Source organism: Denticeps clupeoides, unplaced genomic scaffold (genome assembly GCF_900700375.1).
Source record: "Denticeps clupeoides unplaced genomic scaffold, fDenClu1.1, whole genome shotgun sequence".
NCBI classification, from domain to species: domain Eukaryota; kingdom Metazoa; phylum Chordata; class Actinopteri; order Clupeiformes; family Denticipitidae; genus Denticeps; species Denticeps clupeoides.
Genome location: NW_021629941.1, coordinates 1 through 17,566, shown reverse-complemented (window position 1 = coordinate 17,566; position 17,566 = coordinate 1). Strand labels below are relative to the sequence as shown.

At 41.1% G+C, this 17,566-nt stretch overlaps 67 non-coding genes across 67 annotated transcripts; all 67 read left to right on the top strand.

Annotated features, from left to right (window-relative positions):
- The first annotated feature begins 4 nt into the window (after positions 1 to 4).
- Positions 5 to 123, top strand: LOC114777875 (5S ribosomal RNA). The gene has a single exon (XR_003746071.1). It is a non-coding gene; the product is annotated as a 5S ribosomal RNA (ribosomal RNA).
- A 144-nt stretch (positions 124 to 267) lies between these two features.
- On the top strand, positions 268 to 386 carry LOC114777874 (5S ribosomal RNA). Its single transcript, XR_003746070.1, has one exon. It is a non-coding gene; the product is annotated as a 5S ribosomal RNA (ribosomal RNA).
- Positions 387 to 530: 144 nt separating this feature from the next.
- LOC114777873 (5S ribosomal RNA) lies at positions 531 to 649 on the top strand. The gene has a single exon (XR_003746069.1). It is a non-coding gene; the product is annotated as a 5S ribosomal RNA (ribosomal RNA).
- A 144-nt stretch (positions 650 to 793) lies between these two features.
- LOC114777871 (5S ribosomal RNA) lies at positions 794 to 912 on the top strand. Its single transcript, XR_003746067.1, has one exon. It is a non-coding gene; the product is annotated as a 5S ribosomal RNA (ribosomal RNA).
- Positions 913 to 1,056: 144 nt separating this feature from the next.
- On the top strand, positions 1,057 to 1,175 carry LOC114777870 (5S ribosomal RNA). The gene has a single exon (XR_003746066.1). It is a non-coding gene; the product is annotated as a 5S ribosomal RNA (ribosomal RNA).
- A 144-nt stretch (positions 1,176 to 1,319) lies between these two features.
- On the top strand, positions 1,320 to 1,438 carry LOC114777869 (5S ribosomal RNA). The gene has a single exon (XR_003746065.1). It is a non-coding gene; the product is annotated as a 5S ribosomal RNA (ribosomal RNA).
- Positions 1,439 to 1,582: 144 nt separating this feature from the next.
- On the top strand, positions 1,583 to 1,701 carry LOC114777868 (5S ribosomal RNA). The gene has a single exon (XR_003746064.1). It is a non-coding gene; the product is annotated as a 5S ribosomal RNA (ribosomal RNA).
- Positions 1,702 to 1,845: 144 nt separating this feature from the next.
- LOC114777867 (5S ribosomal RNA) lies at positions 1,846 to 1,964 on the top strand. The gene has a single exon (XR_003746063.1). It is a non-coding gene; the product is annotated as a 5S ribosomal RNA (ribosomal RNA).
- A 144-nt stretch (positions 1,965 to 2,108) lies between these two features.
- On the top strand, positions 2,109 to 2,227 carry LOC114777866 (5S ribosomal RNA). The gene has a single exon (XR_003746062.1). It is a non-coding gene; the product is annotated as a 5S ribosomal RNA (ribosomal RNA).
- A 144-nt stretch (positions 2,228 to 2,371) lies between these two features.
- On the top strand, positions 2,372 to 2,490 carry LOC114777865 (5S ribosomal RNA). The gene has a single exon (XR_003746061.1). It is a non-coding gene; the product is annotated as a 5S ribosomal RNA (ribosomal RNA).
- A 144-nt stretch (positions 2,491 to 2,634) lies between these two features.
- Positions 2,635 to 2,753, top strand: LOC114777864 (5S ribosomal RNA). The gene has a single exon (XR_003746060.1). It is a non-coding gene; the product is annotated as a 5S ribosomal RNA (ribosomal RNA).
- Positions 2,754 to 2,897: 144 nt separating this feature from the next.
- LOC114777863 (5S ribosomal RNA) lies at positions 2,898 to 3,016 on the top strand. The gene has a single exon (XR_003746059.1). It is a non-coding gene; the product is annotated as a 5S ribosomal RNA (ribosomal RNA).
- A 144-nt stretch (positions 3,017 to 3,160) lies between these two features.
- LOC114777862 (5S ribosomal RNA) lies at positions 3,161 to 3,279 on the top strand. The gene has a single exon (XR_003746058.1). It is a non-coding gene; the product is annotated as a 5S ribosomal RNA (ribosomal RNA).
- Positions 3,280 to 3,423: 144 nt separating this feature from the next.
- Positions 3,424 to 3,542, top strand: LOC114777860 (5S ribosomal RNA). The gene has a single exon (XR_003746056.1). It is a non-coding gene; the product is annotated as a 5S ribosomal RNA (ribosomal RNA).
- Positions 3,543 to 3,686: 144 nt separating this feature from the next.
- LOC114777919 (5S ribosomal RNA) lies at positions 3,687 to 3,805 on the top strand. The gene has a single exon (XR_003746115.1). It is a non-coding gene; the product is annotated as a 5S ribosomal RNA (ribosomal RNA).
- A 144-nt stretch (positions 3,806 to 3,949) lies between these two features.
- Positions 3,950 to 4,068, top strand: LOC114777859 (5S ribosomal RNA). The gene has a single exon (XR_003746055.1). It is a non-coding gene; the product is annotated as a 5S ribosomal RNA (ribosomal RNA).
- A 144-nt stretch (positions 4,069 to 4,212) lies between these two features.
- LOC114777858 (5S ribosomal RNA) lies at positions 4,213 to 4,331 on the top strand. The gene has a single exon (XR_003746054.1). It is a non-coding gene; the product is annotated as a 5S ribosomal RNA (ribosomal RNA).
- Positions 4,332 to 4,475: 144 nt separating this feature from the next.
- LOC114777857 (5S ribosomal RNA) lies at positions 4,476 to 4,594 on the top strand. The gene has a single exon (XR_003746053.1). It is a non-coding gene; the product is annotated as a 5S ribosomal RNA (ribosomal RNA).
- A 144-nt stretch (positions 4,595 to 4,738) lies between these two features.
- LOC114777855 (5S ribosomal RNA) lies at positions 4,739 to 4,857 on the top strand. Its single transcript, XR_003746052.1, has one exon. It is a non-coding gene; the product is annotated as a 5S ribosomal RNA (ribosomal RNA).
- A 144-nt stretch (positions 4,858 to 5,001) lies between these two features.
- On the top strand, positions 5,002 to 5,120 carry LOC114777995 (5S ribosomal RNA). Its single transcript, XR_003746170.1, has one exon. It is a non-coding gene; the product is annotated as a 5S ribosomal RNA (ribosomal RNA).
- A 144-nt stretch (positions 5,121 to 5,264) lies between these two features.
- Positions 5,265 to 5,383, top strand: LOC114777994 (5S ribosomal RNA). The gene has a single exon (XR_003746169.1). It is a non-coding gene; the product is annotated as a 5S ribosomal RNA (ribosomal RNA).
- Positions 5,384 to 5,527: 144 nt separating this feature from the next.
- LOC114777993 (5S ribosomal RNA) lies at positions 5,528 to 5,646 on the top strand. The gene has a single exon (XR_003746168.1). It is a non-coding gene; the product is annotated as a 5S ribosomal RNA (ribosomal RNA).
- A 145-nt stretch (positions 5,647 to 5,791) lies between these two features.
- On the top strand, positions 5,792 to 5,910 carry LOC114777992 (5S ribosomal RNA). The gene has a single exon (XR_003746167.1). It is a non-coding gene; the product is annotated as a 5S ribosomal RNA (ribosomal RNA).
- Positions 5,911 to 6,054: 144 nt separating this feature from the next.
- LOC114777991 (5S ribosomal RNA) lies at positions 6,055 to 6,173 on the top strand. The gene has a single exon (XR_003746166.1). It is a non-coding gene; the product is annotated as a 5S ribosomal RNA (ribosomal RNA).
- A 144-nt stretch (positions 6,174 to 6,317) lies between these two features.
- Positions 6,318 to 6,436, top strand: LOC114777989 (5S ribosomal RNA). The gene has a single exon (XR_003746164.1). It is a non-coding gene; the product is annotated as a 5S ribosomal RNA (ribosomal RNA).
- A 144-nt stretch (positions 6,437 to 6,580) lies between these two features.
- On the top strand, positions 6,581 to 6,699 carry LOC114777988 (5S ribosomal RNA). The gene has a single exon (XR_003746163.1). It is a non-coding gene; the product is annotated as a 5S ribosomal RNA (ribosomal RNA).
- A 144-nt stretch (positions 6,700 to 6,843) lies between these two features.
- Positions 6,844 to 6,962, top strand: LOC114777987 (5S ribosomal RNA). Its single transcript, XR_003746162.1, has one exon. It is a non-coding gene; the product is annotated as a 5S ribosomal RNA (ribosomal RNA).
- Positions 6,963 to 7,107: 145 nt separating this feature from the next.
- On the top strand, positions 7,108 to 7,226 carry LOC114777986 (5S ribosomal RNA). Its single transcript, XR_003746161.1, has one exon. It is a non-coding gene; the product is annotated as a 5S ribosomal RNA (ribosomal RNA).
- A 144-nt stretch (positions 7,227 to 7,370) lies between these two features.
- LOC114777985 (5S ribosomal RNA) lies at positions 7,371 to 7,489 on the top strand. The gene has a single exon (XR_003746160.1). It is a non-coding gene; the product is annotated as a 5S ribosomal RNA (ribosomal RNA).
- A 145-nt stretch (positions 7,490 to 7,634) lies between these two features.
- Positions 7,635 to 7,753, top strand: LOC114777984 (5S ribosomal RNA). Its single transcript, XR_003746159.1, has one exon. It is a non-coding gene; the product is annotated as a 5S ribosomal RNA (ribosomal RNA).
- Positions 7,754 to 7,897: 144 nt separating this feature from the next.
- Positions 7,898 to 8,016, top strand: LOC114777983 (5S ribosomal RNA). Its single transcript, XR_003746158.1, has one exon. It is a non-coding gene; the product is annotated as a 5S ribosomal RNA (ribosomal RNA).
- A 144-nt stretch (positions 8,017 to 8,160) lies between these two features.
- LOC114777982 (5S ribosomal RNA) lies at positions 8,161 to 8,279 on the top strand. The gene has a single exon (XR_003746157.1). It is a non-coding gene; the product is annotated as a 5S ribosomal RNA (ribosomal RNA).
- A 144-nt stretch (positions 8,280 to 8,423) lies between these two features.
- On the top strand, positions 8,424 to 8,542 carry LOC114777981 (5S ribosomal RNA). The gene has a single exon (XR_003746156.1). It is a non-coding gene; the product is annotated as a 5S ribosomal RNA (ribosomal RNA).
- Positions 8,543 to 8,686: 144 nt separating this feature from the next.
- On the top strand, positions 8,687 to 8,805 carry LOC114777980 (5S ribosomal RNA). Its single transcript, XR_003746155.1, has one exon. It is a non-coding gene; the product is annotated as a 5S ribosomal RNA (ribosomal RNA).
- A 144-nt stretch (positions 8,806 to 8,949) lies between these two features.
- LOC114777978 (5S ribosomal RNA) lies at positions 8,950 to 9,068 on the top strand. The gene has a single exon (XR_003746153.1). It is a non-coding gene; the product is annotated as a 5S ribosomal RNA (ribosomal RNA).
- A 144-nt stretch (positions 9,069 to 9,212) lies between these two features.
- On the top strand, positions 9,213 to 9,331 carry LOC114777977 (5S ribosomal RNA). Its single transcript, XR_003746152.1, has one exon. It is a non-coding gene; the product is annotated as a 5S ribosomal RNA (ribosomal RNA).
- A 144-nt stretch (positions 9,332 to 9,475) lies between these two features.
- Positions 9,476 to 9,594, top strand: LOC114777976 (5S ribosomal RNA). Its single transcript, XR_003746151.1, has one exon. It is a non-coding gene; the product is annotated as a 5S ribosomal RNA (ribosomal RNA).
- Positions 9,595 to 9,738: 144 nt separating this feature from the next.
- On the top strand, positions 9,739 to 9,857 carry LOC114777975 (5S ribosomal RNA). Its single transcript, XR_003746150.1, has one exon. It is a non-coding gene; the product is annotated as a 5S ribosomal RNA (ribosomal RNA).
- A 144-nt stretch (positions 9,858 to 10,001) lies between these two features.
- LOC114777974 (5S ribosomal RNA) lies at positions 10,002 to 10,120 on the top strand. The gene has a single exon (XR_003746149.1). It is a non-coding gene; the product is annotated as a 5S ribosomal RNA (ribosomal RNA).
- A 144-nt stretch (positions 10,121 to 10,264) lies between these two features.
- Positions 10,265 to 10,383, top strand: LOC114777973 (5S ribosomal RNA). The gene has a single exon (XR_003746148.1). It is a non-coding gene; the product is annotated as a 5S ribosomal RNA (ribosomal RNA).
- Positions 10,384 to 10,527: 144 nt separating this feature from the next.
- On the top strand, positions 10,528 to 10,646 carry LOC114777972 (5S ribosomal RNA). The gene has a single exon (XR_003746147.1). It is a non-coding gene; the product is annotated as a 5S ribosomal RNA (ribosomal RNA).
- A 144-nt stretch (positions 10,647 to 10,790) lies between these two features.
- LOC114777970 (5S ribosomal RNA) lies at positions 10,791 to 10,909 on the top strand. The gene has a single exon (XR_003746146.1). It is a non-coding gene; the product is annotated as a 5S ribosomal RNA (ribosomal RNA).
- Positions 10,910 to 11,053: 144 nt separating this feature from the next.
- On the top strand, positions 11,054 to 11,172 carry LOC114777969 (5S ribosomal RNA). Its single transcript, XR_003746145.1, has one exon. It is a non-coding gene; the product is annotated as a 5S ribosomal RNA (ribosomal RNA).
- A 144-nt stretch (positions 11,173 to 11,316) lies between these two features.
- Positions 11,317 to 11,435, top strand: LOC114777968 (5S ribosomal RNA). The gene has a single exon (XR_003746144.1). It is a non-coding gene; the product is annotated as a 5S ribosomal RNA (ribosomal RNA).
- A 144-nt stretch (positions 11,436 to 11,579) lies between these two features.
- LOC114777966 (5S ribosomal RNA) lies at positions 11,580 to 11,698 on the top strand. Its single transcript, XR_003746142.1, has one exon. It is a non-coding gene; the product is annotated as a 5S ribosomal RNA (ribosomal RNA).
- A 144-nt stretch (positions 11,699 to 11,842) lies between these two features.
- LOC114777965 (5S ribosomal RNA) lies at positions 11,843 to 11,961 on the top strand. Its single transcript, XR_003746141.1, has one exon. It is a non-coding gene; the product is annotated as a 5S ribosomal RNA (ribosomal RNA).
- Positions 11,962 to 12,105: 144 nt separating this feature from the next.
- On the top strand, positions 12,106 to 12,224 carry LOC114777964 (5S ribosomal RNA). Its single transcript, XR_003746140.1, has one exon. It is a non-coding gene; the product is annotated as a 5S ribosomal RNA (ribosomal RNA).
- Positions 12,225 to 12,368: 144 nt separating this feature from the next.
- On the top strand, positions 12,369 to 12,487 carry LOC114777963 (5S ribosomal RNA). Its single transcript, XR_003746139.1, has one exon. It is a non-coding gene; the product is annotated as a 5S ribosomal RNA (ribosomal RNA).
- A 144-nt stretch (positions 12,488 to 12,631) lies between these two features.
- Positions 12,632 to 12,750, top strand: LOC114777962 (5S ribosomal RNA). Its single transcript, XR_003746138.1, has one exon. It is a non-coding gene; the product is annotated as a 5S ribosomal RNA (ribosomal RNA).
- Positions 12,751 to 12,894: 144 nt separating this feature from the next.
- LOC114777961 (5S ribosomal RNA) lies at positions 12,895 to 13,013 on the top strand. The gene has a single exon (XR_003746137.1). It is a non-coding gene; the product is annotated as a 5S ribosomal RNA (ribosomal RNA).
- Positions 13,014 to 13,157: 144 nt separating this feature from the next.
- LOC114777960 (5S ribosomal RNA) lies at positions 13,158 to 13,276 on the top strand. Its single transcript, XR_003746136.1, has one exon. It is a non-coding gene; the product is annotated as a 5S ribosomal RNA (ribosomal RNA).
- Positions 13,277 to 13,420: 144 nt separating this feature from the next.
- LOC114777959 (5S ribosomal RNA) lies at positions 13,421 to 13,539 on the top strand. The gene has a single exon (XR_003746135.1). It is a non-coding gene; the product is annotated as a 5S ribosomal RNA (ribosomal RNA).
- A 144-nt stretch (positions 13,540 to 13,683) lies between these two features.
- Positions 13,684 to 13,802, top strand: LOC114777958 (5S ribosomal RNA). The gene has a single exon (XR_003746134.1). It is a non-coding gene; the product is annotated as a 5S ribosomal RNA (ribosomal RNA).
- A 144-nt stretch (positions 13,803 to 13,946) lies between these two features.
- Positions 13,947 to 14,065, top strand: LOC114777957 (5S ribosomal RNA). Its single transcript, XR_003746133.1, has one exon. It is a non-coding gene; the product is annotated as a 5S ribosomal RNA (ribosomal RNA).
- Positions 14,066 to 14,209: 144 nt separating this feature from the next.
- On the top strand, positions 14,210 to 14,328 carry LOC114777954 (5S ribosomal RNA). Its single transcript, XR_003746131.1, has one exon. It is a non-coding gene; the product is annotated as a 5S ribosomal RNA (ribosomal RNA).
- A 144-nt stretch (positions 14,329 to 14,472) lies between these two features.
- Positions 14,473 to 14,591, top strand: LOC114777952 (5S ribosomal RNA). The gene has a single exon (XR_003746130.1). It is a non-coding gene; the product is annotated as a 5S ribosomal RNA (ribosomal RNA).
- Positions 14,592 to 14,735: 144 nt separating this feature from the next.
- On the top strand, positions 14,736 to 14,854 carry LOC114777940 (5S ribosomal RNA). Its single transcript, XR_003746129.1, has one exon. It is a non-coding gene; the product is annotated as a 5S ribosomal RNA (ribosomal RNA).
- Positions 14,855 to 14,998: 144 nt separating this feature from the next.
- LOC114777928 (5S ribosomal RNA) lies at positions 14,999 to 15,117 on the top strand. The gene has a single exon (XR_003746124.1). It is a non-coding gene; the product is annotated as a 5S ribosomal RNA (ribosomal RNA).
- A 144-nt stretch (positions 15,118 to 15,261) lies between these two features.
- LOC114777916 (5S ribosomal RNA) lies at positions 15,262 to 15,380 on the top strand. Its single transcript, XR_003746112.1, has one exon. It is a non-coding gene; the product is annotated as a 5S ribosomal RNA (ribosomal RNA).
- A 144-nt stretch (positions 15,381 to 15,524) lies between these two features.
- Positions 15,525 to 15,643, top strand: LOC114777905 (5S ribosomal RNA). Its single transcript, XR_003746101.1, has one exon. It is a non-coding gene; the product is annotated as a 5S ribosomal RNA (ribosomal RNA).
- Positions 15,644 to 15,787: 144 nt separating this feature from the next.
- LOC114777894 (5S ribosomal RNA) lies at positions 15,788 to 15,906 on the top strand. Its single transcript, XR_003746090.1, has one exon. It is a non-coding gene; the product is annotated as a 5S ribosomal RNA (ribosomal RNA).
- Positions 15,907 to 16,050: 144 nt separating this feature from the next.
- On the top strand, positions 16,051 to 16,169 carry LOC114777883 (5S ribosomal RNA). The gene has a single exon (XR_003746079.1). It is a non-coding gene; the product is annotated as a 5S ribosomal RNA (ribosomal RNA).
- A 144-nt stretch (positions 16,170 to 16,313) lies between these two features.
- LOC114777872 (5S ribosomal RNA) lies at positions 16,314 to 16,432 on the top strand. The gene has a single exon (XR_003746068.1). It is a non-coding gene; the product is annotated as a 5S ribosomal RNA (ribosomal RNA).
- Positions 16,433 to 16,576: 144 nt separating this feature from the next.
- LOC114777861 (5S ribosomal RNA) lies at positions 16,577 to 16,695 on the top strand. The gene has a single exon (XR_003746057.1). It is a non-coding gene; the product is annotated as a 5S ribosomal RNA (ribosomal RNA).
- A 144-nt stretch (positions 16,696 to 16,839) lies between these two features.
- LOC114777990 (5S ribosomal RNA) lies at positions 16,840 to 16,958 on the top strand. Its single transcript, XR_003746165.1, has one exon. It is a non-coding gene; the product is annotated as a 5S ribosomal RNA (ribosomal RNA).
- Positions 16,959 to 17,102: 144 nt separating this feature from the next.
- On the top strand, positions 17,103 to 17,221 carry LOC114777979 (5S ribosomal RNA). The gene has a single exon (XR_003746154.1). It is a non-coding gene; the product is annotated as a 5S ribosomal RNA (ribosomal RNA).
- Positions 17,222 to 17,365: 144 nt separating this feature from the next.
- On the top strand, positions 17,366 to 17,484 carry LOC114777967 (5S ribosomal RNA). The gene has a single exon (XR_003746143.1). It is a non-coding gene; the product is annotated as a 5S ribosomal RNA (ribosomal RNA).
- Positions 17,485 to 17,566: the final 82 nt, after the last annotated feature.

Here is a 17,566-nt window from a genome sequence, read left to right as displayed (position 1 = left end):
GATTGCTTACGGCCATACCAGCCCAAGAACGCCCGGTCTCGTCTGATCTCGGAAGCTAAGAAGGCTTGGGCCTGGTTAGTACTTGGATGGGAGACCTCCTGGGAATACCAGGTGCTGTAAGCTTTAACTGTTGAAAAACTTTTTAAAATGAAGTTTTTTTGCATCGCTTTGTTAGTTTTTATCTAAAGTAAGTTAAGAGGTATTTTCACTCTGTGATATGTTTTCAAGCCTAGGTTGTTTAAAGTCCAAGATTTTCAAGCAGAGATTGCTTACGGCCATACCAGCCCAAGAACGCCCGGTCTCGTCTGATCTCGGAAGCTAAGAAGGCTTGGGCCTGGTTAGTACTTGGATGGGAGACCTCCTGGGAATACCAGGTGCTGTAAGCTTTAACTGTTGAAAAACTTTTTAAAATGAAGTTTTTTTGCATCGCTTTGTTAGTTTTTATCTAAAGTAAGTTAAGAGGTATTTTCACTCTGTGATATGTTTTCAAGCCTAGGTTGTTTAAAGTCCAAGATTTTCAAGCAGAGATTGCTTACGGCCATACCAGCCCAAGAACGCCCGGTCTCGTCTGATCTCGGAAGCTAAGAAGGCTTGGGCCTGGTTAGTACTTGGATGGGAGACCTCCTGGGAATACCAGGTGCTGTAAGCTTTAACTGTTGAAAAACTTTTTAAAATGAAGTTTTTTTGCATCGCTTTGTTAGTTTTTATCTAAAGTAAGTTAAGAGGTATTTTCACTCTGTGATATGTTTTCAAGCCTAGGTTGTTTAAAGTCCAAGATTTTCAAGCAGAGATTGCTTACGGCCATACCAGCCCAAGAACGCCCGGTCTCGTCTGATCTCGGAAGCTAAGAAGGCTTGGGCCTGGTTAGTACTTGGATGGGAGACCTCCTGGGAATACCAGGTGCTGTAAGCTTTAACTGTTGAAAAACTTTTTAAAATGAAGTTTTTTTGCATCGCTTTGTTAGTTTTTATCTAAAGTAAGTTAAGAGGTATTTTCACTCTGTGATATGTTTTCAAGCCTAGGTTGTTTAAAGTCCAAGATTTTCAAGCAGAGATTGCTTACGGCCATACCAGCCCAAGAACGCCCGGTCTCGTCTGATCTCGGAAGCTAAGAAGGCTTGGGCCTGGTTAGTACTTGGATGGGAGACCTCCTGGGAATACCAGGTGCTGTAAGCTTTAACTGTTGAAAAACTTTTTAAAATGAAGTTTTTTTGCATCGCTTTGTTAGTTTTTATCTAAAGTAAGTTAAGAGGTATTTTCACTCTGTGATATGTTTTCAAGCCTAGGTTGTTTAAAGTCCAAGATTTTCAAGCAGAGATTGCTTACGGCCATACCAGCCCAAGAACGCCCGGTCTCGTCTGATCTCGGAAGCTAAGAAGGCTTGGGCCTGGTTAGTACTTGGATGGGAGACCTCCTGGGAATACCAGGTGCTGTAAGCTTTAACTGTTGAAAAACTTTTTAAAATGAAGTTTTTTTGCATCGCTTTGTTAGTTTTTATCTAAAGTAAGTTAAGAGGTATTTTCACTCTGTGATATGTTTTCAAGCCTAGGTTGTTTAAAGTCCAAGATTTTCAAGCAGAGATTGCTTACGGCCATACCAGCCCAAGAACGCCCGGTCTCGTCTGATCTCGGAAGCTAAGAAGGCTTGGGCCTGGTTAGTACTTGGATGGGAGACCTCCTGGGAATACCAGGTGCTGTAAGCTTTAACTGTTGAAAAACTTTTTAAAATGAAGTTTTTTTGCATCGCTTTGTTAGTTTTTATCTAAAGTAAGTTAAGAGGTATTTTCACTCTGTGATATGTTTTCAAGCCTAGGTTGTTTAAAGTCCAAGATTTTCAAGCAGAGATTGCTTACGGCCATACCAGCCCAAGAACGCCCGGTCTCGTCTGATCTCGGAAGCTAAGAAGGCTTGGGCCTGGTTAGTACTTGGATGGGAGACCTCCTGGGAATACCAGGTGCTGTAAGCTTTAACTGTTGAAAAACTTTTTAAAATGAAGTTTTTTTGCATCGCTTTGTTAGTTTTTATCTAAAGTAAGTTAAGAGGTATTTTCACTCTGTGATATGTTTTCAAGCCTAGGTTGTTTAAAGTCCAAGATTTTCAAGCAGAGATTGCTTACGGCCATACCAGCCCAAGAACGCCCGGTCTCGTCTGATCTCGGAAGCTAAGAAGGCTTGGGCCTGGTTAGTACTTGGATGGGAGACCTCCTGGGAATACCAGGTGCTGTAAGCTTTAACTGTTGAAAAACTTTTTAAAATGAAGTTTTTTTGCATCGCTTTGTTAGTTTTTATCTAAAGTAAGTTAAGAGGTATTTTCACTCTGTGATATGTTTTCAAGCCTAGGTTGTTTAAAGTCCAAGATTTTCAAGCAGAGATTGCTTACGGCCATACCAGCCCAAGAACGCCCGGTCTCGTCTGATCTCGGAAGCTAAGAAGGCTTGGGCCTGGTTAGTACTTGGATGGGAGACCTCCTGGGAATACCAGGTGCTGTAAGCTTTAACTGTTGAAAAACTTTTTAAAATGAAGTTTTTTTGCATCGCTTTGTTAGTTTTTATCTAAAGTAAGTTAAGAGGTATTTTCACTCTGTGATATGTTTTCAAGCCTAGGTTGTTTAAAGTCCAAGATTTTCAAGCAGAGATTGCTTACGGCCATACCAGCCCAAGAACGCCCGGTCTCGTCTGATCTCGGAAGCTAAGAAGGCTTGGGCCTGGTTAGTACTTGGATGGGAGACCTCCTGGGAATACCAGGTGCTGTAAGCTTTAACTGTTGAAAAACTTTTTAAAATGAAGTTTTTTTGCATCGCTTTGTTAGTTTTTATCTAAAGTAAGTTAAGAGGTATTTTCACTCTGTGATATGTTTTCAAGCCTAGGTTGTTTAAAGTCCAAGATTTTCAAGCAGAGATTGCTTACGGCCATACCAGCCCAAGAACGCCCGGTCTCGTCTGATCTCGGAAGCTAAGAAGGCTTGGGCCTGGTTAGTACTTGGATGGGAGACCTCCTGGGAATACCAGGTGCTGTAAGCTTTAACTGTTGAAAAACTTTTTAAAATGAAGTTTTTTTGCATCGCTTTGTTAGTTTTTATCTAAAGTAAGTTAAGAGGTATTTTCACTCTGTGATATGTTTTCAAGCCTAGGTTGTTTAAAGTCCAAGATTTTCAAGCAGAGATTGCTTACGGCCATACCAGCCCAAGAACGCCCGGTCTCGTCTGATCTCGGAAGCTAAGAAGGCTTGGGCCTGGTTAGTACTTGGATGGGAGACCTCCTGGGAATACCAGGTGCTGTAAGCTTTAACTGTTGAAAAACTTTTTAAAATGAAGTTTTTTTGCATCGCTTTGTTAGTTTTTATCTAAAGTAAGTTAAGAGGTATTTTCACTCTGTGATATGTTTTCAAGCCTAGGTTGTTTAAAGTCCAAGATTTTCAAGCAGAGATTGCTTACGGCCATACCAGCCCAAGAACGCCCGGTCTCGTCTGATCTCGGAAGCTAAGAAGGCTTGGGCCTGGTTAGTACTTGGATGGGAGACCTCCTGGGAATACCAGGTGCTGTAAGCTTTAACTGTTGAAAAACTTTTTAAAATGAAGTTTTTTTGCATCGCTTTGTTAGTTTTTATCTAAAGTAAGTTAAGAGGTATTTTCACTCTGTGATATGTTTTCAAGCCTAGGTTGTTTAAAGTCCAAGATTTTCAAGCAGAGATTGCTTACGGCCATACCAGCCCAAGAACGCCCAGTCTCGTCTGATCTCGGAAGCTAAGAAGGCTTGGGCCTGGTTAGTACTTGGATGGGAGACCTCCTGGGAATACCAGGTGCTGTAAGCTTTAACTGTTGAAAAACTTTTTAAAATGAAGTTTTTTTGCATCGCTTTGTTAGTTTTTATCTAAAGTAAGTTAAGAGGTATTTTCACTCTGTGATATGTTTTCAAGCCTAGGTTGTTTAAAGTCCAAGATTTTCAAGCAGAGATTGCTTACGGCCATACCAGCCCAAGAACGCCCGGTCTCGTCTGATCTCGGAAGCTAAGAAGGCTTGGGCCTGGTTAGTACTTGGATGGGAGACCTCCTGGGAATACCAGGTGCTGTAAGCTTTAACTGTTGAAAAACTTTTTAAAATGAAGTTTTTTTGCATCGCTTTGTTAGTTTTTATCTAAAGTAAGTTAAGAGGTATTTTCACTCTGTGATATGTTTTCAAGCCTAGGTTGTTTAAAGTCCAAGATTTTCAAGCAGAGATTGCTTACGGCCATACCAGCCCAAGAACGCCCGGTCTCGTCTGATCTCGGAAGCTAAGAAGGCTTGGGCCTGGTTAGTACTTGGATGGGAGACCTCCTGGGAATACCAGGTGCTGTAAGCTTTAACTGTTGAAAAACTTTTTAAAATGAAGTTTTTTTGCATCGCTTTGTTAGTTTTTATCTAAAGTAAGTTAAGAGGTATTTTCACTCTGTGATATGTTTTCAAGCCTAGGTTGTTTAAAGTCCAAGATTTTCAAGCAGAGATTGCTTACGGCCATACCAGCCCAAGAACGCCCGGTCTCGTCTGATCTCGGAAGCTAAGAAGGCTTGGGCCTGGTTAGTACTTGGATGGGAGACCTCCTGGGAATACCAGGTGCTGTAAGCTTTAACTGTTGAAAAACTTTTTAAAATGAAGTTTTTTTGCATCGCTTTGTTAGTTTTTATCTAAAGTAAGTTAAGAGGTATTTTCACTCTGTGATATGTTTTCAAGCCTAGGTTGTTTAAAGTCCAAGATTTTCAAGCAGAGATTGCTTACGGCCATACCAGCCCAAGAACGCCCGGTCTCGTCTGATCTCGGAAGCTAAGAAGGCTTGGGCCTGGTTAGTACTTGGATGGGAGACCTCCTGGGAATACCAGGTGCTGTAAGCTTTAACTGTTGAAAAACTTTTTAAAATGAAGTTTTTTTGCATCGCTTTGTTAGTTTTTATCTAAAGTAAGTTAAGAGGTATTTTCACTCTGTGATATGTTTTCAAGCCTAGGTTGTTTAAAGTCCAAGATTTTCAAGCAGAGATTGCTTACGGCCATACCAGCCCAAGAACGCCCGGTCTCGTCTGATCTCGGAAGCTAAGAAGGCTTGGGCCTGGTTAGTACTTGGATGGGAGACCTCCTGGGAATACCAGGTGCTGTAAGCTTTAACTGTTGAAAAACTTTTTAAAATGAAGTTTTTTTGCATCGCTTTGTTAGTTTTTATCTAAAGTAAGTTAAGAGGTATTTTCACTCTGTGATATGTTTTCAAGCCTAGGTTGTTTAAAGTCCAAGATTTTCAAGCAGAGATTGCTTACGGCCATACCAGCCCAAGAACGCCCGGTCTCGTCTGATCTCGGAAGCTAAGAAGGCTTGGGCCTGGTTAGTACTTGGATGGGAGACCTCCTGGGAATACCAGGTGCTGTAAGCTTTAACTGTTGAAAAACTTTTTAAAATGAAGTTTTTTTGCATCGCTTTGTTAGTTTTTATCTAAAGTAAGTTAAGAGGTATTTTCACTCTGTGATATGTTTTCAAGCCTAGGTTGTTTAAAGTCCAAGATTTTCAAGCAGAGATTGCTTACGGCCATACCAGCCCAAGAACGCCCGGTCTCGTCTGATCTCGGAAGCTAAGAAGGCTTGGGCCTGGTTAGTACTTGGATGGGAGACCTCCTGGGAATACCAGGTGCTGTAAGCTTTAACTGTTGAAAAACTTTTTAAAATGAAGTTTTTTTTGCATCGCTTTGTTAGTTTTTATCTAAAGTAAGTTAAGAGGTATTTTCACTCTGTGATATGTTTTCAAGCCTAGGTTGTTTAAAGTCCAAGATTTTCAAGCAGAGATTGCTTACGGCCATACCAGCCCAAGAACGCCCGGTCTCGTCTGATCTCGGAAGCTAAGAAGGCTTGGGCCTGGTTAGTACTTGGATGGGAGACCTCCTGGGAATACCAGGTGCTGTAAGCTTTAACTGTTGAAAAACTTTTTAAAATGAAGTTTTTTTGCATCGCTTTGTTAGTTTTTATCTAAAGTAAGTTAAGAGGTATTTTCACTCTGTGATATGTTTTCAAGCCTAGGTTGTTTAAAGTCCAAGATTTTCAAGCAGAGATTGCTTACGGCCATACCAGCCCAAGAACGCCCGGTCTCGTCTGATCTCGGAAGCTAAGAAGGCTTGGGCCTGGTTAGTACTTGGATGGGAGACCTCCTGGGAATACCAGGTGCTGTAAGCTTTAACTGTTGAAAAACTTTTTAAAATGAAGTTTTTTTGCATCGCTTTGTTAGTTTTTATCTAAAGTAAGTTAAGAGGTATTTTCACTCTGTGATATGTTTTCAAGCCTAGGTTGTTTAAAGTCCAAGATTTTCAAGCAGAGATTGCTTACGGCCATACCAGCCCAAGAACGCCCGGTCTCGTCTGATCTCGGAAGCTAAGAAGGCTTGGGCCTGGTTAGTACTTGGATGGGAGACCTCCTGGGAATACCAGGTGCTGTAAGCTTTAACTGTTGAAAAACTTTTTAAAATGAAGTTTTTTTGCATCGCTTTGTTAGTTTTTATCTAAAGTAAGTTAAGAGGTATTTTCACTCTGTGATATGTTTTCAAGCCTAGGTTGTTTAAAGTCCAAGATTTTCAAGCAGAGATTGCTTACGGCCATACCAGCCCAAGAACGCCCGGTCTCGTCTGATCTCGGAAGCTAAGAAGGCTTGGGCCTGGTTAGTACTTGGATGGGAGACCTCCTGGGAATACCAGGTGCTGTAAGCTTTAACTGTTGAAAAACTTTTTAAAATGAAGTTTTTTTGCATCGCTTTGTTAGTTTTTATCTAAAGTAAGTTAAGAGGTATTTTCACTCTGTGATATGTTTTCAAGCCTAGGTTGTTTAAAGTCCAAGATTTTCAAGCAGAGATTGCTTACGGCCATACCAGCCCAAGAACGCCCGGTCTCGTCTGATCTCGGAAGCTAAGAAGGCTTGGGCCTGGTTAGTACTTGGATGGGAGACCTCCTGGGAATACCAGGTGCTGTAAGCTTTAACTGTTGAAAAACTTTTTAAAATGAAGTTTTTTTTGCATCGCTTTGTTAGTTTTTATCTAAAGTAAGTTAAGAGGTATTTTCACTCTGTGATATGTTTTCAAGCCTAGGTTGTTTAAAGTCCAAGATTTTCAAGCAGAGATTGCTTACGGCCATACCAGCCCAAGAACGCCCGGTCTCGTCTGATCTCGGAAGCTAAGAAGGCTTGGGCCTGGTTAGTACTTGGATGGGAGACCTCCTGGGAATACCAGGTGCTGTAAGCTTTAACTGTTGAAAAACTTTTTAAAATGAAGTTTTTTTGCATCGCTTTGTTAGTTTTTATCTAAAGTAAGTTAAGAGGTATTTTCACTCTGTGATATGTTTTCAAGCCTAGGTTGTTTAAAGTCCAAGATTTTCAAGCAGAGATTGCTTACGGCCATACCAGCCCAAGAACGCCCGGTCTCGTCTGATCTCGGAAGCTAAGAAGGCTTGGGCCTGGTTAGTACTTGGATGGGAGACCTCCTGGGAATACCAGGTGCTGTAAGCTTTAACTGTTGAAAAACTTTTTAAAATGAAGTTTTTTTTGCATCGCTTTGTTAGTTTTTATCTAAAGTAAGTTAAGAGGTATTTTCACTCTGTGATATGTTTTCAAGCCTAGGTTGTTTAAAGTCCAAGATTTTCAAGCAGAGATTGCTTACGGCCATACCAGCCCAAGAACGCCCGGTCTCGTCTGATCTCGGAAGCTAAGAAGGCTTGGGCCTGGTTAGTACTTGGATGGGAGACCTCCTGGGAATACCAGGTGCTGTAAGCTTTAACTGTTGAAAAACTTTTTAAAATGAAGTTTTTTTGCATCGCTTTGTTAGTTTTTATCTAAAGTAAGTTAAGAGGTATTTTCACTCTGTGATATGTTTTCAAGCCTAGGTTGTTTAAAGTCCAAGATTTTCAAGCAGAGATTGCTTACGGCCATACCAGCCCAAGAACGCCCGGTCTCGTCTGATCTCGGAAGCTAAGAAGGCTTGGGCCTGGTTAGTACTTGGATGGGAGACCTCCTGGGAATACCAGGTGCTGTAAGCTTTAACTGTTGAAAAACTTTTTAAAATGAAGTTTTTTTGCATCGCTTTGTTAGTTTTTATCTAAAGTAAGTTAAGAGGTATTTTCACTCTGTGATATGTTTTCAAGCCTAGGTTGTTTAAAGTCCAAGATTTTCAAGCAGAGATTGCTTACGGCCATACCAGCCCAAGAACGCCCGGTCTCGTCTGATCTCGGAAGCTAAGAAGGCTTGGGCCTGGTTAGTACTTGGATGGGAGACCTCCTGGGAATACCAGGTGCTGTAAGCTTTAACTGTTGAAAAACTTTTTAAAATGAAGTTTTTTTGCATCGCTTTGTTAGTTTTTATCTAAAGTAAGTTAAGAGGTATTTTCACTCTGTGATATGTTTTCAAGCCTAGGTTGTTTAAAGTCCAAGATTTTCAAGCAGAGATTGCTTACGGCCATACCAGCCCAAGAACGCCCGGTCTCGTCTGATCTCGGAAGCTAAGAAGGCTTGGGCCTGGTTAGTACTTGGATGGGAGACCTCCTGGGAATACCAGGTGCTGTAAGCTTTAACTGTTGAAAAACTTTTTAAAATGAAGTTTTTTTGCATCGCTTTGTTAGTTTTTATCTAAAGTAAGTTAAGAGGTATTTTCACTCTGTGATATGTTTTCAAGCCTAGGTTGTTTAAAGTCCAAGATTTTCAAGCAGAGATTGCTTACGGCCATACCAGCCCAAGAACGCCCGGTCTCGTCTGATCTCGGAAGCTAAGAAGGCTTGGGCCTGGTTAGTACTTGGATGGGAGACCTCCTGGGAATACCAGGTGCTGTAAGCTTTAACTGTTGAAAAACTTTTTAAAATGAAGTTTTTTTGCATCGCTTTGTTAGTTTTTATCTAAAGTAAGTTAAGAGGTATTTTCACTCTGTGATATGTTTTCAAGCCTAGGTTGTTTAAAGTCCAAGATTTTCAAGCAGAGATTGCTTACGGCCATACCAGCCCAAGAACGCCCGGTCTCGTCTGATCTCGGAAGCTAAGAAGGCTTGGGCCTGGTTAGTACTTGGATGGGAGACCTCCTGGGAATACCAGGTGCTGTAAGCTTTAACTGTTGAAAAACTTTTTAAAATGAAGTTTTTTTGCATCGCTTTGTTAGTTTTTATCTAAAGTAAGTTAAGAGGTATTTTCACTCTGTGATATGTTTTCAAGCCTAGGTTGTTTAAAGTCCAAGATTTTCAAGCAGAGATTGCTTACGGCCATACCAGCCCAAGAACGCCCGGTCTCGTCTGATCTCGGAAGCTAAGAAGGCTTGGGCCTGGTTAGTACTTGGATGGGAGACCTCCTGGGAATACCAGGTGCTGTAAGCTTTAACTGTTGAAAAACTTTTTAAAATGAAGTTTTTTTGCATCGCTTTGTTAGTTTTTATCTAAAGTAAGTTAAGAGGTATTTTCACTCTGTGATATGTTTTCAAGCCTAGGTTGTTTAAAGTCCAAGATTTTCAAGCAGAGATTGCTTACGGCCATACCAGCCCAAGAACGCCCGGTCTCGTCTGATCTCGGAAGCTAAGAAGGCTTGGGCCTGGTTAGTACTTGGATGGGAGACCTCCTGGGAATACCAGGTGCTGTAAGCTTTAACTGTTGAAAAACTTTTTAAAATGAAGTTTTTTTGCATCGCTTTGTTAGTTTTTATCTAAAGTAAGTTAAGAGGTATTTTCACTCTGTGATATGTTTTCAAGCCTAGGTTGTTTAAAGTCCAAGATTTTCAAGCAGAGATTGCTTACGGCCATACCAGCCCAAGAACGCCCGGTCTCGTCTGATCTCGGAAGCTAAGAAGGCTTGGGCCTGGTTAGTACTTGGATGGGAGACCTCCTGGGAATACCAGGTGCTGTAAGCTTTAACTGTTGAAAAACTTTTTAAAATGAAGTTTTTTTGCATCGCTTTGTTAGTTTTTATCTAAAGTAAGTTAAGAGGTATTTTCACTCTGTGATATGTTTTCAAGCCTAGGTTGTTTAAAGTCCAAGATTTTCAAGCAGAGATTGCTTACGGCCATACCAGCCCAAGAACGCCCGGTCTCGTCTGATCTCGGAAGCTAAGAAGGCTTGGGCCTGGTTAGTACTTGGATGGGAGACCTCCTGGGAATACCAGGTGCTGTAAGCTTTAACTGTTGAAAAACTTTTTAAAATGAAGTTTTTTTGCATCGCTTTGTTAGTTTTTATCTAAAGTAAGTTAAGAGGTATTTTCACTCTGTGATATGTTTTCAAGCCTAGGTTGTTTAAAGTCCAAGATTTTCAAGCAGAGATTGCTTACGGCCATACCAGCCCAAGAACGCCCGGTCTCGTCTGATCTCGGAAGCTAAGAAGGCTTGGGCCTGGTTAGTACTTGGATGGGAGACCTCCTGGGAATACCAGGTGCTGTAAGCTTTAACTGTTGAAAAACTTTTTAAAATGAAGTTTTTTTGCATCGCTTTGTTAGTTTTTATCTAAAGTAAGTTAAGAGGTATTTTCACTCTGTGATATGTTTTCAAGCCTAGGTTGTTTAAAGTCCAAGATTTTCAAGCAGAGATTGCTTACGGCCATACCAGCCCAAGAACGCCCGGTCTCGTCTGATCTCGGAAGCTAAGAAGGCTTGGGCCTGGTTAGTACTTGGATGGGAGACCTCCTGGGAATACCAGGTGCTGTAAGCTTTAACTGTTGAAAAACTTTTTAAAATGAAGTTTTTTTGCATCGCTTTGTTAGTTTTTATCTAAAGTAAGTTAAGAGGTATTTTCACTCTGTGATATGTTTTCAAGCCTAGGTTGTTTAAAGTCCAAGATTTTCAAGCAGAGATTGCTTACGGCCATACCAGCCCAAGAACGCCCGGTCTCGTCTGATCTCGGAAGCTAAGAAGGCTTGGGCCTGGTTAGTACTTGGATGGGAGACCTCCTGGGAATACCAGGTGCTGTAAGCTTTAACTGTTGAAAAACTTTTTAAAATGAAGTTTTTTTGCATCGCTTTGTTAGTTTTTATCTAAAGTAAGTTAAGAGGTATTTTCACTCTGTGATATGTTTTCAAGCCTAGGTTGTTTAAAGTCCAAGATTTTCAAGCAGAGATTGCTTACGGCCATACCAGCCCAAGAACGCCCGGTCTCGTCTGATCTCGGAAGCTAAGAAGGCTTGGGCCTGGTTAGTACTTGGATGGGAGACCTCCTGGGAATACCAGGTGCTGTAAGCTTTAACTGTTGAAAAACTTTTTAAAATGAAGTTTTTTTGCATCGCTTTGTTAGTTTTTATCTAAAGTAAGTTAAGAGGTATTTTCACTCTGTGATATGTTTTCAAGCCTAGGTTGTTTAAAGTCCAAGATTTTCAAGCAGAGATTGCTTACGGCCATACCAGCCCAAGAACGCCCGGTCTCGTCTGATCTCGGAAGCTAAGAAGGCTTGGGCCTGGTTAGTACTTGGATGGGAGACCTCCTGGGAATACCAGGTGCTGTAAGCTTTAACTGTTGAAAAACTTTTTAAAATGAAGTTTTTTTGCATCGCTTTGTTAGTTTTTATCTAAAGTAAGTTAAGAGGTATTTTCACTCTGTGATATGTTTTCAAGCCTAGGTTGTTTAAAGTCCAAGATTTTCAAGCAGAGATTGCTTACGGCCATACCAGCCCAAGAACGCCCGGTCTCGTCTGATCTCGGAAGCTAAGAAGGCTTGGGCCTGGTTAGTACTTGGATGGGAGACCTCCTGGGAATACCAGGTGCTGTAAGCTTTAACTGTTGAAAAACTTTTTAAAATGAAGTTTTTTTGCATCGCTTTGTTAGTTTTTATCTAAAGTAAGTTAAGAGGTATTTTCACTCTGTGATATGTTTTCAAGCCTAGGTTGTTTAAAGTCCAAGATTTTCAAGCAGAGATTGCTTACGGCCATACCAGCCCAAGAACGCCCGGTCTCGTCTGATCTCGGAAGCTAAGAAGGCTTGGGCCTGGTTAGTACTTGGATGGGAGACCTCCTGGGAATACCAGGTGCTGTAAGCTTTAACTGTTGAAAAACTTTTTAAAATGAAGTTTTTTTGCATCGCTTTGTTAGTTTTTATCTAAAGTAAGTTAAGAGGTATTTTCACTCTGTGATATGTTTTCAAGCCTAGGTTGTTTAAAGTCCAAGATTTTCAAGCAGAGATTGCTTACGGCCATACCAGCCCAAGAACGCCCGGTCTCGTCTGATCTCGGAAGCTAAGAAGGCTTGGGCCTGGTTAGTACTTGGATGGGAGACCTCCTGGGAATACCAGGTGCTGTAAGCTTTAACTGTTGAAAAACTTTTTAAAATGAAGTTTTTTTGCATCGCTTTGTTAGTTTTTATCTAAAGTAAGTTAAGAGGTATTTTCACTCTGTGATATGTTTTCAAGCCTAGGTTGTTTAAAGTCCAAGATTTTCAAGCAGAGATTGCTTACGGCCATACCAGCCCAAGAACGCCCGGTCTCGTCTGATCTCGGAAGCTAAGAAGGCTTGGGCCTGGTTAGTACTTGGATGGGAGACCTCCTGGGAATACCAGGTGCTGTAAGCTTTAACTGTTGAAAAACTTTTTAAAATGAAGTTTTTTTGCATCGCTTTGTTAGTTTTTATCTAAAGTAAGTTAAGAGGTATTTTCACTCTGTGATATGTTTTCAAGCCTAGGTTGTTTAAAGTCCAAGATTTTCAAGCAGAGATTGCTTACGGCCATACCAGCCCAAGAACGCCCGGTCTCGTCTGATCTCGGAAGCTAAGAAGGCTTGGGCCTGGTTAGTACTTGGATGGGAGACCTCCTGGGAATACCAGGTGCTGTAAGCTTTAACTGTTGAAAAACTTTTTAAAATGAAGTTTTTTTGCATCGCTTTGTTAGTTTTTATCTAAAGTAAGTTAAGAGGTATTTTCACTCTGTGATATGTTTTCAAGCCTAGGTTGTTTAAAGTCCAAGATTTTCAAGCAGAGATTGCTTACGGCCATACCAGCCCAAGAACGCCCGGTCTCGTCTGATCTCGGAAGCTAAGAAGGCTTGGGCCTGGTTAGTACTTGGATGGGAGACCTCCTGGGAATACCAGGTGCTGTAAGCTTTAACTGTTGAAAAACTTTTTAAAATGAAGTTTTTTTGCATCGCTTTGTTAGTTTTTATCTAAAGTAAGTTAAGAGGTATTTTCACTCTGTGATATGTTTTCAAGCCTAGGTTGTTTAAAGTCCAAGATTTTCAAGCAGAGATTGCTTACGGCCATACCAGCCCAAGAACGCCCGGTCTCGTCTGATCTCGGAAGCTAAGAAGGCTTGGGCCTGGTTAGTACTTGGATGGGAGACCTCCTGGGAATACCAGGTGCTGTAAGCTTTAACTGTTGAAAAACTTTTTAAAATGAAGTTTTTTTGCATCGCTTTGTTAGTTTTTATCTAAAGTAAGTTAAGAGGTATTTTCACTCTGTGATATGTTTTCAAGCCTAGGTTGTTTAAAGTCCAAGATTTTCAAGCAGAGATTGCTTACGGCCATACCAGCCCAAGAACGCCCGGTCTCGTCTGATCTCGGAAGCTAAGAAGGCTTGGGCCTGGTTAGTACTTGGATGGGAGACCTCCTGGGAATACCAGGTGCTGTAAGCTTTAACTGTTGAAAAACTTTTTAAAATGAAGTTTTTTTGCATCGCTTTGTTAGTTTTTATCTAAAGTAAGTTAAGAGGTATTTTCACTCTGTGATATGTTTTCAAGCCTAGGTTGTTTAAAGTCCAAGATTTTCAAGCAGAGATTGCTTACGGCCATACCAGCCCAAGAACGCCCGGTCTCGTCTGATCTCGGAAGCTAAGAAGGCTTGGGCCTGGTTAGTACTTGGATGGGAGACCTCCTGGGAATACCAGGTGCTGTAAGCTTTAACTGTTGAAAAACTTTTTAAAATGAAGTTTTTTTGCATCGCTTTGTTAGTTTTTATCTAAAGTAAGTTAAGAGGTATTTTCACTCTGTGATATGTTTTCAAGCCTAGGTTGTTTAAAGTCCAAGATTTTCAAGCAGAGATTGCTTACGGCCATACCAGCCCAAGAACGCCCGGTCTCGTCTGATCTCGGAAGCTAAGAAGGCTTGGGCCTGGTTAGTACTTGGATGGGAGACCTCCTGGGAATACCAGGTGCTGTAAGCTTTAACTGTTGAAAAACTTTTTAAAATGAAGTTTTTTTGCATCGCTTTGTTAGTTTTTATCTAAAGTAAGTTAAGAGGTATTTTCACTCTGTGATATGTTTTCAAGCCTAGGTTGTTTAAAGTCCAAGATTTTCAAGCAGAGATTGCTTACGGCCATACCAGCCCAAGAACGCCCGGTCTCGTCTGATCTCGGAAGCTAAGAAGGCTTGGGCCTGGTTAGTACTTGGATGGGAGACCTCCTGGGAATACCAGGTGCTGTAAGCTTTAACTGTTGAAAAACTTTTTAAAATGAAGTTTTTTTGCATCGCTTTGTTAGTTTTTATCTAAAGTAAGTTAAGAGGTATTTTCACTCTGTGATATGTTTTCAAGCCTAGGTTGTTTAAAGTCCAAGATTTTCAAGCAGAGATTGCTTACGGCCATACCAGCCCAAGAACGCCCGGTCTCGTCTGATCTCGGAAGCTAAGAAGGCTTGGGCCTGGTTAGTACTTGGATGGGAGACCTCCTGGGAATACCAGGTGCTGTAAGCTTTAACTGTTGAAAAACTTTTTAAAATGAAGTTTTTTTGCATCGCTTTGTTAGTTTTTATCTAAAGTAAGTTAAGAGGTATTTTCACTCTGTGATATGTTTTCAAGCCTAGGTTGTTTAAAGTCCAAGATTTTCAAGCAGAGATTGCTTACGGCCATACCAGCCCAAGAACGCCCGGTCTCGTCTGATCTCGGAAGCTAAGAAGGCTTGGGCCTGGTTAGTACTTGGATGGGAGACCTCCTGGGAATACCAGGTGCTGTAAGCTTTAACTGTTGAAAAACTTTTTAAAATGAAGTTTTTTTGCATCGCTTTGTTAGTTTTTATCTAAAGTAAGTTAAGAGGTATTTTCACTCTGTGATATGTTTTCAAGCCTAGGTTGTTTAAAGTCCAAGATTTTCAAGCAGAGATTGCTTACGGCCATACCAGCCCAAGAACGCCCGGTCTCGTCTGATCTCGGAAGCTAAGAAGGCTTGGGCCTGGTTAGTACTTGGATGGGAGACCTCCTGGGAATACCAGGTGCTGTAAGCTTTAACTGTTGAAAAACTTTTTAAAATGAAGTTTTTTTGCATCGCTTTGTTAGTTTTTATCTAAAGTAAGTTAAGAGGTATTTTCACTCTGTGATATGTTTTCAAGCCTAGGTTGTTTAAAGTCCAAGATTTTCAAGCAGAGATTGCTTACGGCCATACCAGCCCAAGAACGCCCGGTCTCGTCTGATCTCGGAAGCTAAGAAGGCTTGGGCCTGGTTAGTACTTGGATGGGAGACCTCCTGGGAATACCAGGTGCTGTAAGCTTTAACTGTTGAAAAACTTTTTAAAATGAAGTTTTTTTGCATCGCTTTGTTAGTTTTTATCTAAAGTAAGTTAAGAGGTATTTTCACTCTGTGATATGTTTTCAAGCCTAGGTTGTTTAAAGTCCAAGATTTTCAAGCAGAGATTGCTTACGGCCATACCAGCCCAAGAACGCCCGGTCTCGTCTGATCTCGGAAGCTAAGAAGGCTTGGGCCTGGTTAGTACTTGGATGGGAGACCTCCTGGGAATACCAGGTGCTGTAAGCTTTAACTGTTGAAAAACTTTTTAAAATGAAGTTTTTTTGCATCGCTTTGTTAGTTTTTATCTAAAGTAAGTTAAGAGGTATTTTCACTCTGTGATATGTTTTCAAGCCTAGGTTGTTTAAAGTCCAAGATTTTCAAGCAGAGATTGCTTACGGCCATACCAGCCCAAGAACGCCCGGTCTCGTCTGATCTCGGAAGCTAAGAAGGCTTGGGCCTGGTTAGTACTTGGATGGGAGACCTCCTGGGAATACCAGGTGCTGTAAGCTTTAACTGTTGAAAAACTTTTTAAAATGAAGTTTTTTTGCATCGCTTTGTTAGTTTTTATCTAAAGTAAGTTAAGAGGTATTTTCACTCTGTGATATGTTTTCAAGCCTAGGTTGTTTAAAGTCCAAGATTTTCAAGCAGAGATTGCTTACGGCCATACCAGCCCAAGAACGCCCGGTCTCGTCTGATCTCGGAAGCTAAGAAGGCTTGGGCCTGGTTAGTACTTGGATGGGAGACCTCCTGGGAATACCAGGTGCTGTAAGCTTTAACTGTTGAAAAACTTTTTAAAATGAAGTTTTTTTGCATCGCTTTGTTAGTTTTTATCTAAAGTAAGTTAAGAGGTATTTTCACTCTGTGATATGTTTTCAAGCCTAGGTTGTTTAAAGTCCAAGATTTTCAAGCAGAGATTGCTTACGGCCATACCAGCCCAAGAACGCCCGGTCTCGTCTGATCTCGGAAGCTAAGAAGGCTTGGGCCTGGTTAGTACTTGGATGGGAGACCTCCTGGGAATACCAGGTGCTGTAAGCTTTAACTGTTGAAAAACTTTTTAAAATGAAGTTTTTTTGCATCGCTTTGTTAGTTTTTATCTAAAGTAAGTTAAGAGGTATTTTCACTCTGTGATATGTTTTCAAGCCTAGGTTGTTTAAAGTCCAAGATTTTCAAGCAGAGATTGCTTACGGCCATACCAGCCCAAGAACGCCCGGTCTCGTCTGATCTCGGAAGCTAAGAAGGCTTGGGCCTGGTTAGTACTTGGATGGGAGACCTCCTGGGAATACCAGGTGCTGTAAGCTTTAACTGTTGAAAAACTTTTTAAAATGAAGTTTTTTTGCATCGCTTTGTTAGTTTTTATCTAAAGTAAGTTAAGAGGTATTTTCACTCTGTGATATGTTTTCAAGCCTAGGTTGTTTAAAGTCCAAGATTTTCAAGCAGAGATTGCTTACGGCCATACCAGCCCAAGAACGCCCGGTCTCGTCTGATCTCGGAAGCTAAGAAGGCTTGGGCCTGGTTAGTACTTGGATGGGAGACCTCCTGGGAATACCAGGTGCTGTAAGCTTTAACTGTTGAAAAACTTTTTAAAATGAAGTTTTTTTGCATCGCTTTGTTAGTTTTTATCTAAAGTAAGTTAAGAGGTATTTTCACTCTGTGATATGTTTTCAAGCCTAGGTTGTTTAAAGTCCAAGATTTTCAAGCAGAGATTGCTTACGGCCATACCAGCCCAAGAACGCCCGGTCTCGTCTGATCTCGGAAGCTAAGAAGGCTTGGGCCTGGTTAGTACTTGGATGGGAGACCTCCTGGGAATACCAGGTGCTGTAAGCTTTAACTGTTGAAAAACTTTTTAAAATGAAGTTTTTTTGCATCGCTTTGTTAGTTTTTATCTAAAGTAAGTTAAGAGGTATTTTCACTCTGTGATATGTTTTCAAGCCTAGGTTGTTTAAAGTCCAAGATTTTCAAGCAGAGATTGCTTACGGCCATACCAGCCCAAGAACGCCCGGTCTCGTCTGATCTCGGAAGCTAAGAAGGCTTGGGCCTGGTTAGTACTTGGATGGGAGACCTCCTGGGAATACCAGGTGCTGTAAGCTTTAACTGTTGAAAAACTTTTTAAAATGAAGTTTTTTTGCATCGCTTTGTTAGTTTTTATCTAAAGTAAGTTAAGAGGTATTT